The sequence below is a fragment of the Amblyomma maculatum genome, chromosome 6, assembly GCF_055883805.1.
Source record: "Amblyomma maculatum isolate TAMU_Amacu chromosome 6, ASM5588380v1, whole genome shotgun sequence".
NCBI classification, from domain to species: Eukaryota; Metazoa; Arthropoda; class Arachnida; order Ixodida; family Ixodidae; genus Amblyomma; species Amblyomma maculatum.
Genome location: NC_139349.1, coordinates 32,833,584 through 32,848,547, shown reverse-complemented (window position 1 = coordinate 32,848,547; position 14,964 = coordinate 32,833,584).

Here is a 14,964-nt window from a genome sequence, read left to right as displayed (position 1 = left end):
CGACAAATTAGAAAATAATTGCCCCGAAAAACATCTGCGATTCAGGGGGTGAAACGCTCATCCGTGTAGTTATTTTTGTTTGCACTGAGGCGATCGCCATGCAGCTAGGCTACTAGCTTGGAGCAAAAGAACGTTGCTGTTCTATTAGGGGTTGCACCATTTGCTACACGACATTACCTTAGAAACGACGTGCTTCAAATGATATCACCTCGGCGCCGTATCGTTTATGCGGGGTTGAGCTATTTCCAGGAGCATTTTTCTCATTGATGGTCCTGAGTGTAATAAGTAACCGGCGAAAAAAAAAAAAAAAAAAAGAAAACTCCAGTGAGCTGTCATCTAAGCGACTTGTTAGGAGACTTCATAGACTTCTTGTTGCTCTAGCCCAACATTCATAGCTGAGCAGTCGAGCTACACTTTCTAAAACAGGAGCTATCGCATTATTTGGAAACCTTTTTCCTGCACTCGCCTTGATTAGTTCAAGCTGCCATGGAAAGCTAATGGACTGTGACTTTCAAAGTAACTGTATGGCAGCTATGGAATATTTTTTATGAATATATAGATTAAAATAGCCGGGCTTCCACTTTTAGATTTTCCTTCATATACTTTTTATATTGGTCCTACGCTCACAGAATATTGGCCAGACTGTCATAAAAAAAAAGAAAAAAAAAAGACGGAGGGGGCGCGTTCTTGAAAATAAACACCTAATACCTAGAAGGCCTGTCGAGAGGCAATATTATTCAAATATGATGATTGTTACGCGATGTTATGCAATATGTGAAAAATCACGTTCAGATACGTTTTTCCAGAAAATATCCAAAATTTATGGGCATGTAATTAATTTCGCTATCTCAACCCACTTCGATCTCTGTTCGATTTTAATTATTGGTTGTTGTTATTGTTGTTTTCGAAGAAAGGAACAAGGCTTAAGGAGTGAGTGAATGCGTAACAATGGGTCTTGATCCTTACACTGCTTGGCATAATTCATATAGATAGACAGAAAGAGTCCTCAAGTTAGCTACTTTTTGAGAGAAAAAAAAATATTTTAAATAGATAAATACTACATAGCACAGAAAGCAAAACTTATAGGCTCTGTTACATCAGAAAATACAGCGCATGTAATAAAAACGAAAAAAAAAAAAACATTTATGCTAACACGACAGTGTATAAAATCAACTGTACACATACTGCAAATGTATGTTTTGACAACATGGTGGCTATAGTACATTACAAATAGCATTTAGTATTGAACACTGAGAAACAAGAATTGCATTTCACATACAAAAATACATGCAGAAATTATTAATATGATCATGAGAAGCTATGTTCCATCAATACAACCCCAGGCAATATTTTTTTTTTTCGTGGACATTAAAACGTAGGTCAGGGTATCCATGTACGCGGTTTAATTATCTAAGCTCTTGATATTTATTTTGTTGTGGTGCACAGTTTGTCCTTATTTTGAGTGGTCGTAGTATCTGTGCAAAATATGTGTGTAGTGTTTAGATCAAACTTTGCTATGTCACGTGTGCTTACAATATCACGCTTACCGTCCACCGATGACCGACTGTGTGTGGCAGACGGCAGACACCAGCCTTTTTCTGTAATGATGATTTTTATAATAGCTATGGTTTAATGTTCTCGCATTAAGCAGTTCATCCCCCGAGTTGCTTAGCAACTCGGGGGATGAACTGCAAATAATGATTGGTGACCTAGACAGAAAAAGTAGAAAGGTAGGCTTGAAAATCAATATGCAGAATACTAAGGTAATGTTCAACAGCCTCGGGAAGGAACAGCAGTTTACATTAGGTAGCGAAATACTGGAAGTAGTAGGCGAATATGTCTACTTAGGACAGGTAGTAACCGCAGATCCGGACCACGAAAAGGAAATAACAAGAAGAATAAGATTGGGATGGAGCGCATTTGGCAAGCACTCGCAGATTGACTAGCAGCTTACCGGTATCGCTCAAGAGGAAAGTATACAACAGTTGCATCTTGCCTGTACTCACCTATGGGGCTGAAACGTGGAGGCTAACCAAGAGAGTCCTACTTAAGTTGAGGACAACCCAGAGGGCTATGGAACGAAAAATGGTAGGGGTAACATTAAGAGATAGGAAGCGTGCAGAGTGGGTCAGAGAAATAACTCAAGTTACCGACATTCTAGTGGAAATTAAGAAGAAGAAATGGACATGGGCAGGACATGTAGTGCGAAGAGAGGATAACCGATGGTCGCTGAGGGTAACAAACTGGATTCCAAGGGAAGGAAAGCGTAGCAGGGGGCGGCAGAAAGTTAGGTGGGCGGATGAGATTAAGAAGTTCGCTGGGGTCAAGTGGATTCAGCTAGCACAGAACCGGGTTAAGTGGAGAAATATGGGAGAGGCCTTCGCCCTGCAGTGGGTATAATCAGGCTGATGAAAAAAAAAATATTTAAGGGATGCTTTAGAAGGCAACCACCTGTTTCGACGAAGAAGCACGAAAAACTATAAAGATGCATTTCTGATGAATATCTGAGGATAGATTCTTTTTTTTTTTAAACCACACATTAAAGAATTTGTGTGCTTTACGTTTTGTTATCAGCCACACTTGTTCACCACATTCTTTCGGGCTATTTATCGGCACAAAGAACGTGTTTATTTTCGTGCTCCCGCTTTGGTACTTACAGCATTTAACGCATGGCTCAAATTATTCTATAAAAGTTTTCTTTTAAAGAGAATGAAGGCTAGTTAGTTCGTTCTCTGCATATAAGTTGTACGGTAAAGCGGGCATTGTTTCGGTGACAGTGCATTTTAGAGACAACTGATTAATTAAAGAAACATATAACCATTTTGGTTCTAGAGCAAAATATTAAACTGCTAAAGCCATCATCAACAAACGCTTCTAGTTTCACAATGTAAATAGATGCGGTTCCAACCGGGAAATACTGACAAAAGTACGTGGAATCCAGTATTTGAAATCCAGTTTTAACCGTAAAAGGGTCAGTAAATGCATGCCACGTTTAGATGGCTGTTCAGTTAAAGTTAGAGGCGGTCACAAAAGAACTAGAAAGAAGTGCCAAAACCAGGAGTGCTAAATAAAGTGTCCTTGCACTCACGAACCGCTGTAGAATGGGGTACTGCACTGGCTCCACTGCTGTAGGCTAACGTATGACACTAATTCTCATGAGTTATCACCGCTCTAGTGGCAGCCCTCCGTTAAGTTGGGTTTTCTATTGCACGTAGGGGCATTAACAACTTTTGAAACTACAACAGGCCATTGTCAACGACGAGCCTTGCATAATGGGATCGAAAGTTCAATGTTCTGGCATTTCCAATGGTAAAGTGGCAGCTCTGTCACAGACCAGACGTCATCACGCAGACCATACTATCACGTGGTCCTCCAGTTAGGCGCTGAATGCAGCCAGAACAAGGCAACCAAGTATTTAAAAATAAATCCCCCTGTTATACCTTTGACTCGTGATTTGATTATTTGATTTAGACATTTTTACTTCTTCTTACGACTTTAAGGCTCCCTTACGCAACAACACATCTTATTCAGGCAACCTGTGAGTCAATTATAGCTATATCCATTGGTTGTAATACACAATGGCCGAGACATACTTGACATCACCTTTGAGTGCTCAGAAAAATATATTTCACCGAAAAATAAGCGAGATTCCTGCGTACAAAGTTATATTCGGGAAAAATCTGTTATGAAATAAATACCGAAAGAAGTCCATCGAGTACTCTAAAGGAACAAATACAAAAATTGAATCCCTAAATATAATATTGTGGCTTAAGGCGCAAAATTATGTAGCTCAGTTAGTGTCTGCAAGTAATGTAAGCACTCTACCGCGTAAACATACATTTCCAAACAGCACACGTGAACAAGCCTTAACGGAGTATTCATCACAAACTTCGAAAGAAAGGTATATTGAGATTTTAACCATCTGGTATATCGATCTAAACCACTTATTTCTGCAAACCATATTGACAAAGCAGCATTTGTAAAGTATCAACGACACAAATTGCTGCCAATGGGTGATTTCTAGCGTTTCTCTGCATTGACCTAATATCTACCGGCGATGTGGAGATGTGCCAATTAAAGGTTCTTCCTGGGCGATGATACTTTATTCGTGGAGGAAACCTAAAGATGTTGCTGTCAAAAGAAAATTTTCAATATCGTGTTTTCAAGAAGCTCTGTTTTTTTCTTATAGGGACTTCCTTCAGCGTTAATGAACATCCGGCTCCGGTGCATAGCCTCTGGATGTTGTCGTGAGAGAAAGACAGCGGTTGTTTTTGACACTAAGGGCTCATTGCGGCGGAACTTTTTTGCTGATAGAAAAACGCGTAGCCTTCAGATTTCCATTAGTTTAGGGATGCAGCCATAAGTCATATGGCAGGAGGTGCAGGGTGGCGGAACATCGCGGAAGAGCAGCTGCTGCCGGGCGATGTCGGCCTCTGAATTATGTGGAGCTTAGCGTCGTCGTTAAGAATCGATGCACCTTTCCGCAGATGCACTCTACGCGGATGTGACTGCAATTTGTACAGAATCTGGACCATTGAGAGTTATAGTCAAGTTCCAGAAATTCAACTTCAGTAACGTCATCCCAGAACAAAACGGAGCCGGCTATGCATGAAAATCTTAGGACGATCAAAGCCTGCATTAACGCGAACTGTCGTTTAGAAGCTCGGCGACTAATATATATCGTGACAGTCCGAAGTAAACAGCAATCTCTTTCCGTCTTGCTACGCCAAAATTTATTTAAACACGTGCAGCCAATATTGTTCCACATGCTTTGTTAGGCGATCTGTGGCGTACCAGCCGCACAGATGACTGGAGCAAGGCCCAAGCAAAATTTAGATACCCGTGCATAAGGTCATATCCTTGCCTCAGACACACTTGGAACAAACTCACCCGAACCGGAAGTTAACCACTGACTATGTGGCTCGGTGTGTCAAGCTATATGCCTACAAACTGTACCATAGTATTGGTACAGTACACGACCATCATCATGAGTCAGTTTTGCAGAACGTGCCAACAGCTTTCGACTGTATAAGCAGAGTGCGGTGCTGTGCGGTGCTTTAGACTATAAGCTCTCGATCCGCGCGCGCTCATTTGAGAGTAAAAACTCGCCTGCTGATAAACGTCACTAATTCTACGGTGACTTCAAGCAGATGGATCACCTCCTGCAATAAGAAATTTTGTCATGGAACCTTGCTTTAGCCTTGCATACGGGAACAATGTAATTTCTGACGCTACTACTTGAAAGTCAGTTCCAACACCTTCACAAACGTTTTTTTATAACAAATGATCTCATTTGCAGAACTTCCCTTAATTGTATTCATTCTTAAAAACTTTATTTACAGGAACCAAAATTTTGCAGCACCTTATTGAAGCGTGCCATCACTTGTGCAGGAGATGGCCTGAAGGACCCACCATTCACTCAGTTCATCGACTGCAGCAGTTGCGTCATTGTTGCAAATTGTGTGTTATTCTGTGAAAAATTACTGCTGTAGTTCGTTTTTATTTGCCGCTCCACGACTTCACGTTTCATAGCAAAACTGTTTCCGCACGCAGTACGCTTATTTTCATTTATCGGCTGGAGGATAAAAAAAAAACTAAAAAAAAAAGCGAGAAAGCTCTTAGAAACACCGCTCGCGCTGTAACGAAAAGCTCAGCAAGGTAAAAATTTATGACTCTGAAGTATATTTGCGAAGCAAGAAAAAAAAATGAAAGAAACAAAAATGTCATATACGAAGTGGACAAGAGTGTGCACGCCCATCGCAACAGTATTAAAATAAAAGAGAGCGCTACCCTCAATGCGCACTTGCGATACATATGACGCGTCCAAGCACATGGTGAAACAGGATATAGGTTTATCGACGTTCTTTAAATCTCGCCCACATAGATTCAAGTCCTCGACACTTGGTATTCGAGGTAGACTCTAGATCAGGGTGATTCGTTTCAATATATGCGACGACATATAGTGCATGCTCTTTTTAGGTAGGTGAAAGGACGAACCGCACGGGGCCCTTAGAGATGTTCTGCGTGAAAAGATGGCGACGATTTATGCCACACTTTATTCGACGCGGAAACTGGCGGGTATAACATTTATGCTGATTGCCGTTGATACTTTTCTGTCACCTGACACTCATGACACTTCAAGCTCTTTCTTTCCGGCGTCTTTTCGACAAACGTAAATCGAACGGAAGCGGTTCAGATCACATTGCATGCAGTAGAAAAAAAAAAAAAAAAAAAAAAAAGAGAAAAGATACGGAAGACAGAAGAGGAAAAAAAAGCCTGCCGTTTTTTAAGGAGGCAGGGAAGATCAAAGGTGCGCGTCTAACGCCACCTGAAAAAAATATTGAGCAATTCTGTTCCAAGCCGATCGGAAAACTTTGTTCTGAGAAAGTATCATCCACAGGCGATGACCCTTTCCGGACATCAAAGAGGGCAATTTGCCTCGAATGGGCCATTGACCACCGGCCGCTGGCAATCACACGAGAACAATAGCCCCCGAAAAGGCTTCGCCATTTTGGTTCAACGTTGTTTTTTTTATTATTATTATTATCCGATGCTCCTTTGAAGCCAGCTTTAAATGAATTCGACAGTCATTGTGCGTTCCTATCATTCACTGTAAGCATTGATAGAAAAGAAGCGTACCAGATGTGGCCTTCAGAGTGGGCACTATAGTACACTCAAAACTCGAGCGATGAATGATAATATGAAAAAGACAGGGTTAAAGACCCCGTTCACCAGAAAATGCGGCGTCGGCGTTGTCGGTGGTAGCTGGAAGCTGTCATGGCTGCACACTTATTGGGCGTATAGGGTTGCTTGACGTTAGTTTGTCAGGAGCCACCAACTCAGATCTCTCCTTTCAAATCGGAAGGTGACATCAGAATCAGCCTGAAAGGACCCTTGCATTCTGAGTGAGACTACCCCTATAGGACGCGCAGGCACGTTTATACGGCTTGGTTATATGTAGGGTGGTAGCCTATGCTATCGTATCATATCCTTAAAAGTGAACCTTATGTGTCCCCCATAACATTTAAAGTTAGGCTGTGAAAATAGTAATGTAGATTTACTGCATACCCAAAGCTTTTGGAATTCTGGTAGATTTAGTGGACGCTGATGTCTTCCACGTGTTGTTTAACATACCGATAACAATCAATATATTTGCAGATCTTCCCTCTGCGTGGTTCTAGTTTGTGATTTGAGTTTTAGAAATACGCCTTGCTGGCTTTTTATGGCAGTCTTACTTCTTTGTTGTGTACGTAGGACTGACATCAGGAGCAAAATTTGTTCCTGGCCAATCTGTAAAAATATTTTCCTAGAAAGTACTTTACAATAATGTACAGCTGTGTCAAAATTATTTTCACAAGCTCAGCCTATTGGTTTTCTAAGCTAGTTTTAACAACTCACTGCGAGTTCAGAAAAACCTCTGAAGCAAATTTTTGCCATGCATCAGAGTGTGGGCTACTCCCGTCAACGTGCGCATTATAATATTTTATATTCTATAGTTGCCTAACACTTAAATGGTGTCCCAGAATCCTAGACCTGGCGTGTGTCGTTTATCTGTTCCTATACTCATGATAAATTTAGACCGCTTTCACAACAAACGTTACGCAGTTTAAAAAGAACGATGCGAACACTAATGTCATTATATGGTAGTCTGTTTTGTGCATAACGCGCTGGGCGTTACAATGGTATGCTTGAAACCCATACTTTAAAAATCACTAAACACCTAGAGATCAATGAACGCGTACTGCAGGAGTGAAAACCGATAATTTAATTTACTTCGCTGGAACCGGTATCAGTAAAAAGAGGCACATAAAGAAAGTGCAGAACTATGATACCCAAAATTTGCGTCATTACCACGGGATATCCTCGTTGCTTGCCGCACTTGTAAACAGCTCTTCATCGCTGGTTTTACTCAAGTCTGGAAAACGTTAACCAAACTGAGCCACAATAAACCACAGTGTTCCACATATTTAAATATAAAATAAAGGAAAAGGCAGTTCCACGTATTCTGTTTGCTTAAGGTTTATAACCTCCTTTTAAAACAAGTGAAAGCTTTAAATTATTTTGAACTGCACCATCGACATGATGGCCGCAGCCGGGATAACTCAGCAAGGTGGTCTTTATTCACTGGATTACAGGACGCCCTGCCGTAAGCACCCTGCGTCCGCCAGGCGCCACCGCCATGGATGAATGGATGGAATATAGGAGCGTCCCCTTGGAACGGGTGGTAGCGGTACCTATCATGCTCATTTTTCTCCCTATATCTTAATTATTGTTTTAGATTGGTTAACTATACCATCATTCTATTTATTGAATTTTTGTTTCCACATTACTAGCATTATGTGACTCTTCTGCTTTTAAGCCACCAATCTTCCTGTCGTCTTTTGCTAGCTTCCACCCCGGTTTATTCATCCGGCCACTGGTATCTCTAAACCCCAGAGTTTCAAGAAGAGTGACTGCGCTTGCATCGACTTCCGGATGGATACCATTACATTCGAGTATAATATGATCGATTGTTTTACTGTAGTTACCACATAGAGCACATGCGTCATCTTCATTTTTAAACTTCCTCCAGCCATGAATGGATGGATGGATGGATGGATGGATGGATGGATGGATGGATGGATGGATGGATGGATGGATGGATGGATGGATGGATGGATGGATGGATGGATGGATGGATGGATGGATGGATGGATGGATGGATGGATGGATGGATGGACGGATGGATGGACGGATGGACGGATGGACGGATGGACGGACGGGTGGATGGATGGATGGATGGATGGATGGATGGATGGATGGATGGATGGATGGATGGATGGATGGATGGATGGATGGATGGATGGATGGATGGATGGATGGATGGATGGATGGATGGACGGATGGATGGACGGATGGACGGATGGACGGACGGGTGGATGGATGGATGGATGGATGGATGGATGGATGGATGGATGGATGGATGGATGGATGGATGGATGGATGGATGGATGGATGGATGGATGGATGGATGGATGGATGGATGGATGGATGGATGGATGGATGGATGGATGGATGGATGGATGGACGGAGGGACGGACGGACGGACGGACGGACGGACGGACGGACGGACGGACGGACGGACGGACGGACGGATGGATGGATGGAATAAAGGAGCGTCCCCTTTGAAACGAGGTGGTAGCAGTAGCTATCATGCTCATTTTTCTCCCTATATCTTAATTATTGATTTAGAATGGTTAACTAAACCATCATTCTATTTATTAAATTTTGTTCCTACATTACTAACATTATGTCACTTCTCTGCTTTTAAGCCACCAATCTTCCAGTCGTTTTTTGCTAATTTCCACCGCCGGTTTATTCACCCGGCCACTGTTATCTCTAAACCCCAGAGCTTCAGGAACAGTGATTGCGCCTGCCCCAACTTCCGGATGGATACCATTACATTCGGGTATAATATGGGCAGTTGTTTCACTGGAGTTTCCACATACAGCACATGCGTCATCTCCATTGTTAAATTTCTTTTTGTAGCTGCGTGTTCTAAGGCACCCTGATCTAGCTTCAAAAAGTAGGGCACTGCCTCTTGAGTTATCAAAGAAATCTTTCTTCCTGATCTGCATTTTCCACTTTCGGTATAATTCCACACTCTGTTTCTTTTCGGCACCGCGCGGTGGCGCTTTTCGGCTGTCGAAAAGCGCCACCACGCGGCCGCTTTTGCGTTCACAGGTGTATAGCAGCAGATGACGCGTAACACGCTAGGCAGCGGAATGGGGAATCGGAGGGCAGGCTGCAGTTCCGCTGGGCTTCCTGGAAATCTAAAACGTTGACGCCGTTCATACCATGCTGCAAACACGAACGTGTGACGGCTCGGGTGATCGCCGGAAAATTCTGCAGAAAAAAATGCCAACACGCTGCCAACTTGGGTGAACCTTATCGTTAGTTGCGGTTGTACCACAGCGTTCGTAACGAAAGCGTTTCTTTCTTTTTTTTTTTTATCAGTGTACTCTTCGAGATGCTAGTAGTGCTTTTTTTTATATCACAATGCTGCCTTTTTAAAAGGTCCACGATAGCAGATGTATCAGTCAGTGCTGCTATAGCTGCGAATGTAACTCTGGCTTGGCTGGAACGGTTATTAACACTGTGGTTGTTATCCTATGTGTTAAAGACTGCAGGAGAAGGTGACGTACAGAGATGATGAAAGGAAATTCGAATAAAACGGCGCCTTCGTGCTGTCTTGTTTGAATTTCTTGTCATTGCGCTTCTACCTGCAACAGCTGCAAGCTAGGCGGGAGCAAATTCGAATAACAGGGCAAGTAGGCATCGCGCAGCTCGGATTTGTTGTTATCGATATAGTACCCGTCGAGAGTGTGCAGCTTTCCGTCTTGGCGCACGGGGGATCAAAAACTGCTGCAGGTTCATATACAATGCAATAAAATGATTAAGTAGTTTACGCTGTCTTGAATGACTGAAACCCTCTCAGCTCAGAAAATTCACTGTATTTAATGCTATTTGCTGCCATTTTAGTGCATGTGAAAGGCGTTGATGTCGATCAATCATGTGTTGATATTGAATGGACGTGTCACATGTGCTTTCACTAATGCGTGCTCGCGCAAACACAAACTCTTTGCTATACGAGCTCGCCATTTCTGCTCTAGATTGTTGTCTACTGGCCCTAGCACTTGTGAATGGCGAAGAAAATGCCGAAATGTTTAGTCGCAACAATCTTTGATGGTTTCCGCACACACATCAATACATAAATAAATTAGAGAGTGTCCAGCGGAAAACAGTAAGGTTTATTTTCAACAAATATCGACGTAACTAATTCCCAACTGAACTTCTGAACAGCGCGAACCTTGACACTATTAGTAACCGCGCCCGAAATTCACGCCTTAAGTTCCTCTTCCTTCTAATAAATGGTGCTTTAAAAATAGGTTCCGAACGTTACCTAGTCCCTTCATCTAAACGAAATACTAGAACTGAACATTCACAGCATTTATTAGAGTATAAATTTTACACTGACAATTTTCGTTATTCATTTTTTCCGCAAGCAGTTAAGGAATGGAACATGTTACCCCAAGATATTATTGGCTCTGAATCTCTGCAAATTTTCCTTTCTAACCTGCCGTAATCATTTTTTTCTCTAACATGATAATCTAGAATTTGAGTACTACTTGTTAAGAAATATTACTTCACTTGTACTCATGTTGAATTAGATATTACACTATAGACTTTGACATTACCACGCATGATGCCTACCCAATTTTCGACGTTATTCCATAGTGGTTATATAAGTCGTGACGTGTTACTAATTAACTATCATGATATACCCCAATGCTGTAACAGCCTCGAAAGAGGCTAGCAGTATGTTAAAAAATAATAAATGAATAAAGTATGTAAACAGCAGAACATTCGCTTTCAAAGGATGCAAATTTACTTAGACGTTCCTGTGAATTGTAATATCCCTTCATTGGTCACCACATCGCAGCTAAATCAAGAAGGTGACCTTTCTTCAATGCGGCGAATAGCGTTGCGTATTTTGCAAATTAATTCCATTTATCTAAATTACGAACTTGGAAAGTACCAACAATATATGGTTTTGAGAGGATAACGTTGTCTTATCCGCGCGTGCATACAAATTCTGGTCTGGTGAAAGAAAAAACTAAATAAACATGCATTAAAAAAATAGTATCAGGAGAGTTCTAGTACTGGATGTTGCGCAACCTAACACATCGTTTTGTTATTTGAACGCGGACAGAAGGCTGAGGAAAACACTAAGGGTTAGCTAATGTTGAATGGACATCCGCGTTACAGCGTTACACCACACGGCCCGACTCGTTCGTTATGGGAACGCACCCCGCTTTTATACTGCACCACCAGTGCAACAAGGACAATCATCACAAAATTTAAACACCGGTAGTATTTCACGTATTTAAACCGAGCAGAACTTGCGAAACATTATGCACACAGATGCAAGTTGATGGATACGACGACGTGCAACGCATAGCACAAGAGTGTGTCGTATGTAGTTAAACACGCGGGCAGTCATCATCATCCGCCGGACTATACCCACTGGAGGGCGAAGGCCTTTAACATTTTCCTCCAATTAACCCGGTCTTGTGCTAGCTGCAGGCGGTACGGGGCTGAAAAAGCGGCGATAGCTACGCAGTTACGTATTCGCTTGCCACGAGAAATTTCTGGTATCCGACGTTTTAATCAAAAGCCAAAAGTTACGGAGGCTATGTTGCACTGTTTGAATTTCCCGCGTCAGGACGTAGCAATTCGGCGGACTGATCAGGAGACGGGCACAAAACAATTTTATTGCTCGGCTCATGCGTCTGTATCAGTGATTCGCACTGAAATGTACGCATAGGTAGCAGCCAACGCCTCTCATCAGTCGTGATGGCCTCTCGGCTGTTACAGCGGCTGCATCGATCTATCTTTATTTGCTGGCTACTCAGCAGACTTTACAGCTCTTGGAAATCCTTGCTATTTAACTAGTACCGCTGTTCAAGCCCTCAAAGTCGTTGCACACACTGTGCGGCTAAGGTCACAATAGTGCAGGCTTGGAGCCTTTCGCGACACTATCGGTCTCAGAATCGAGAGCGTGATACACAGCAAGGTTGGTGCAGTCGAAGTGACGGCTGATAAAATATGCTTGCTACGCCCGGCCAATGGTAGCTTTTAATGAGGCTTTTGCTACCCCACACCGCTGGCGCCAGCATTCTCCCGAGTTCACCTTCACTTCACTTTACATCACCAGAGAGCTCTGAGTTTGCATCACCCTCCCCCCCCAATTGGTGGAAAAGAAAATAAACATTTCAACTTCGAATCGAAATCGTAAAGCAATAAATGCGTGTTTTGCTGCTGGAAAAGATAAAAAAAGGGGAAATACCAAACTGCTGGATTTTGCTAACAATAAAAGTTTATTCAGCTATCCCCAATGCCCCTTTCACTGATGGAAGCCGCACTGAAAATAAACACCGCATAGCGATAGGAAGACTGTTTTCATGTTTTGCGCAGACACTTGGGCAAGATGGCCCCATGCCATTTGAATCAGCTAAATTCATTGAATATTCTGCATACCCCGTATTCTACTTGTTGGCTCCAATAATAAATATTAAATAAAGAAGCTAATAGGCGGGCCGAGTATTTCCTGAAAATGGGTAAGCAGTAGATAGATGACACAAGTTCGTATATTCTCTTCTTGTTTAGCATGTAACGCGCGAAATCTTGTCAACACCACAGAAGAGATCAAGTAAAGAAGTTTACGCGTGCTGTGGCACAGCGGAAAAACGGAGCAGCGTGACGCTGTTCATGCTTATTTCTTTTATAACCGAGAACCGCGCATGTAGCGGGCTATCCTGCACCTCTATTTAGCAATGTGTGCTTTGCTTTTGCTGCTTAATTTGTTATGAGGAAATTGAACACATTCGGCAAATTTCGAAAGTTCGCCAGTTTAGTGTTGATTCTCGCTCTCATAATTGGCAGTTAGCTCTAAGCATGAAGCCGATAACCACAAGCAAAAAGAGCGCCTAAGAGAGTGCAGTCCACACCCCTGTTTCCATCCGGCCTGGCCTTGCGCGTCTCTACTCAGAGGCAAGCTACGCTCAGCGATCGCCCCTTGCGCACATCACCCGGGTCGGGCGGCGAACTCGGCGGCAGTTTGTTTCTGTTGAGCCTCTCAACGCCCCCGACGGCTTAGCCGTTTCTGTGGGAAGCAGAGTCCCGCGGTCGTTTTAGTAACACGATGCAGCCTGCCAGTCTGCATTCATATTTTCAAATTGCTCCCGCCACGCAAGGATAGTGACGATTAGACGACATTGCCGCCTGTTAGGTGGTATCAGCTAAATTAGATCCGATTAGTCGAGAACAGGCGTTCTCAAAGGCGCAAGGAACAACGCCCCACAATTTCTAATTCTAGCACGCTGTCAGTTTACTTTTTTTACGCCGAATTTTGATGCACGCTGCCCTTTTACAAATATAGGGCGCAAAAACTGGTATTTCCTAAGTAAATTCGCAGTGCAGTAGTTAGAGTAATAAGCAGTAATAAGGAACAACAACTGTGAAATCTTAATTCGCAATGTGGAAGTATCCAAAAAGGTTTCACGCAAATGTTCCTTAACCTCATTTGCAAGTATATTCCCCCTTCTTGCTGTCTCGCTGATCTCAACTATCAACGTAATAAGCAAGTTCCGTCTTTGCAGCCAGCGACTTGAAATCTTATAATTCCAATAGTGAAGAATTCTTTGTTGCTTTTTTTATTTCTAGCAAAGCCAGAAAGATCCCTTGCTTTCGCGGATTTTCGCAGCGTGCACACGAGAACGGGAACATATTAGCAGCCATATAGGGATTTGAACAGTTCAAAAGAATGTTTCTTAACAGATGACTCTGCCCTTGTGACTGGGGGCCCTTCAATATCTGAAGGAAATGAAAATACACTGCGACAACTTTCGATAAAATACTGTTCTGTCACCGCACCCCAAAATGTACACCTCATCTCTTGCCGCCTACGCTATGTTTAACTATACATCATTTGGTTAGGTTAGATTTATAGGGTTTAACCTCCAAAAGCGACTCACGCTACGAGAGACGCTGCAGTGGAGGGCTCCAGAAATTTCGACTAGCTGCGGTCTTTTAACATGCACTGACATCGCGCAGCACACGGGTGCCTTGTTTTTCGCCTCCATAGAAAAGCGGTCTCCGCAGCCGGGTTTTGATCCCGCGTTCTTAGCAACAGCAGTCGAGCGCCCTAACCACCGCACCATCGCGGCGGTTCGCTTAACATCATTTATGCACCTGTAAGGGCGCATATAGGGGTGGGTGGTTATGTTGTTTATTTGTGCACCAGTGGATCTCCAATAGTTGTGAACAACAGTTGTCATTGCACTTACATTTTCTTTGAGCAAAATACAACAATGCCACCTGCATAAGCTGAGACTTTGACACATGCAGCCTACAACATGAAAC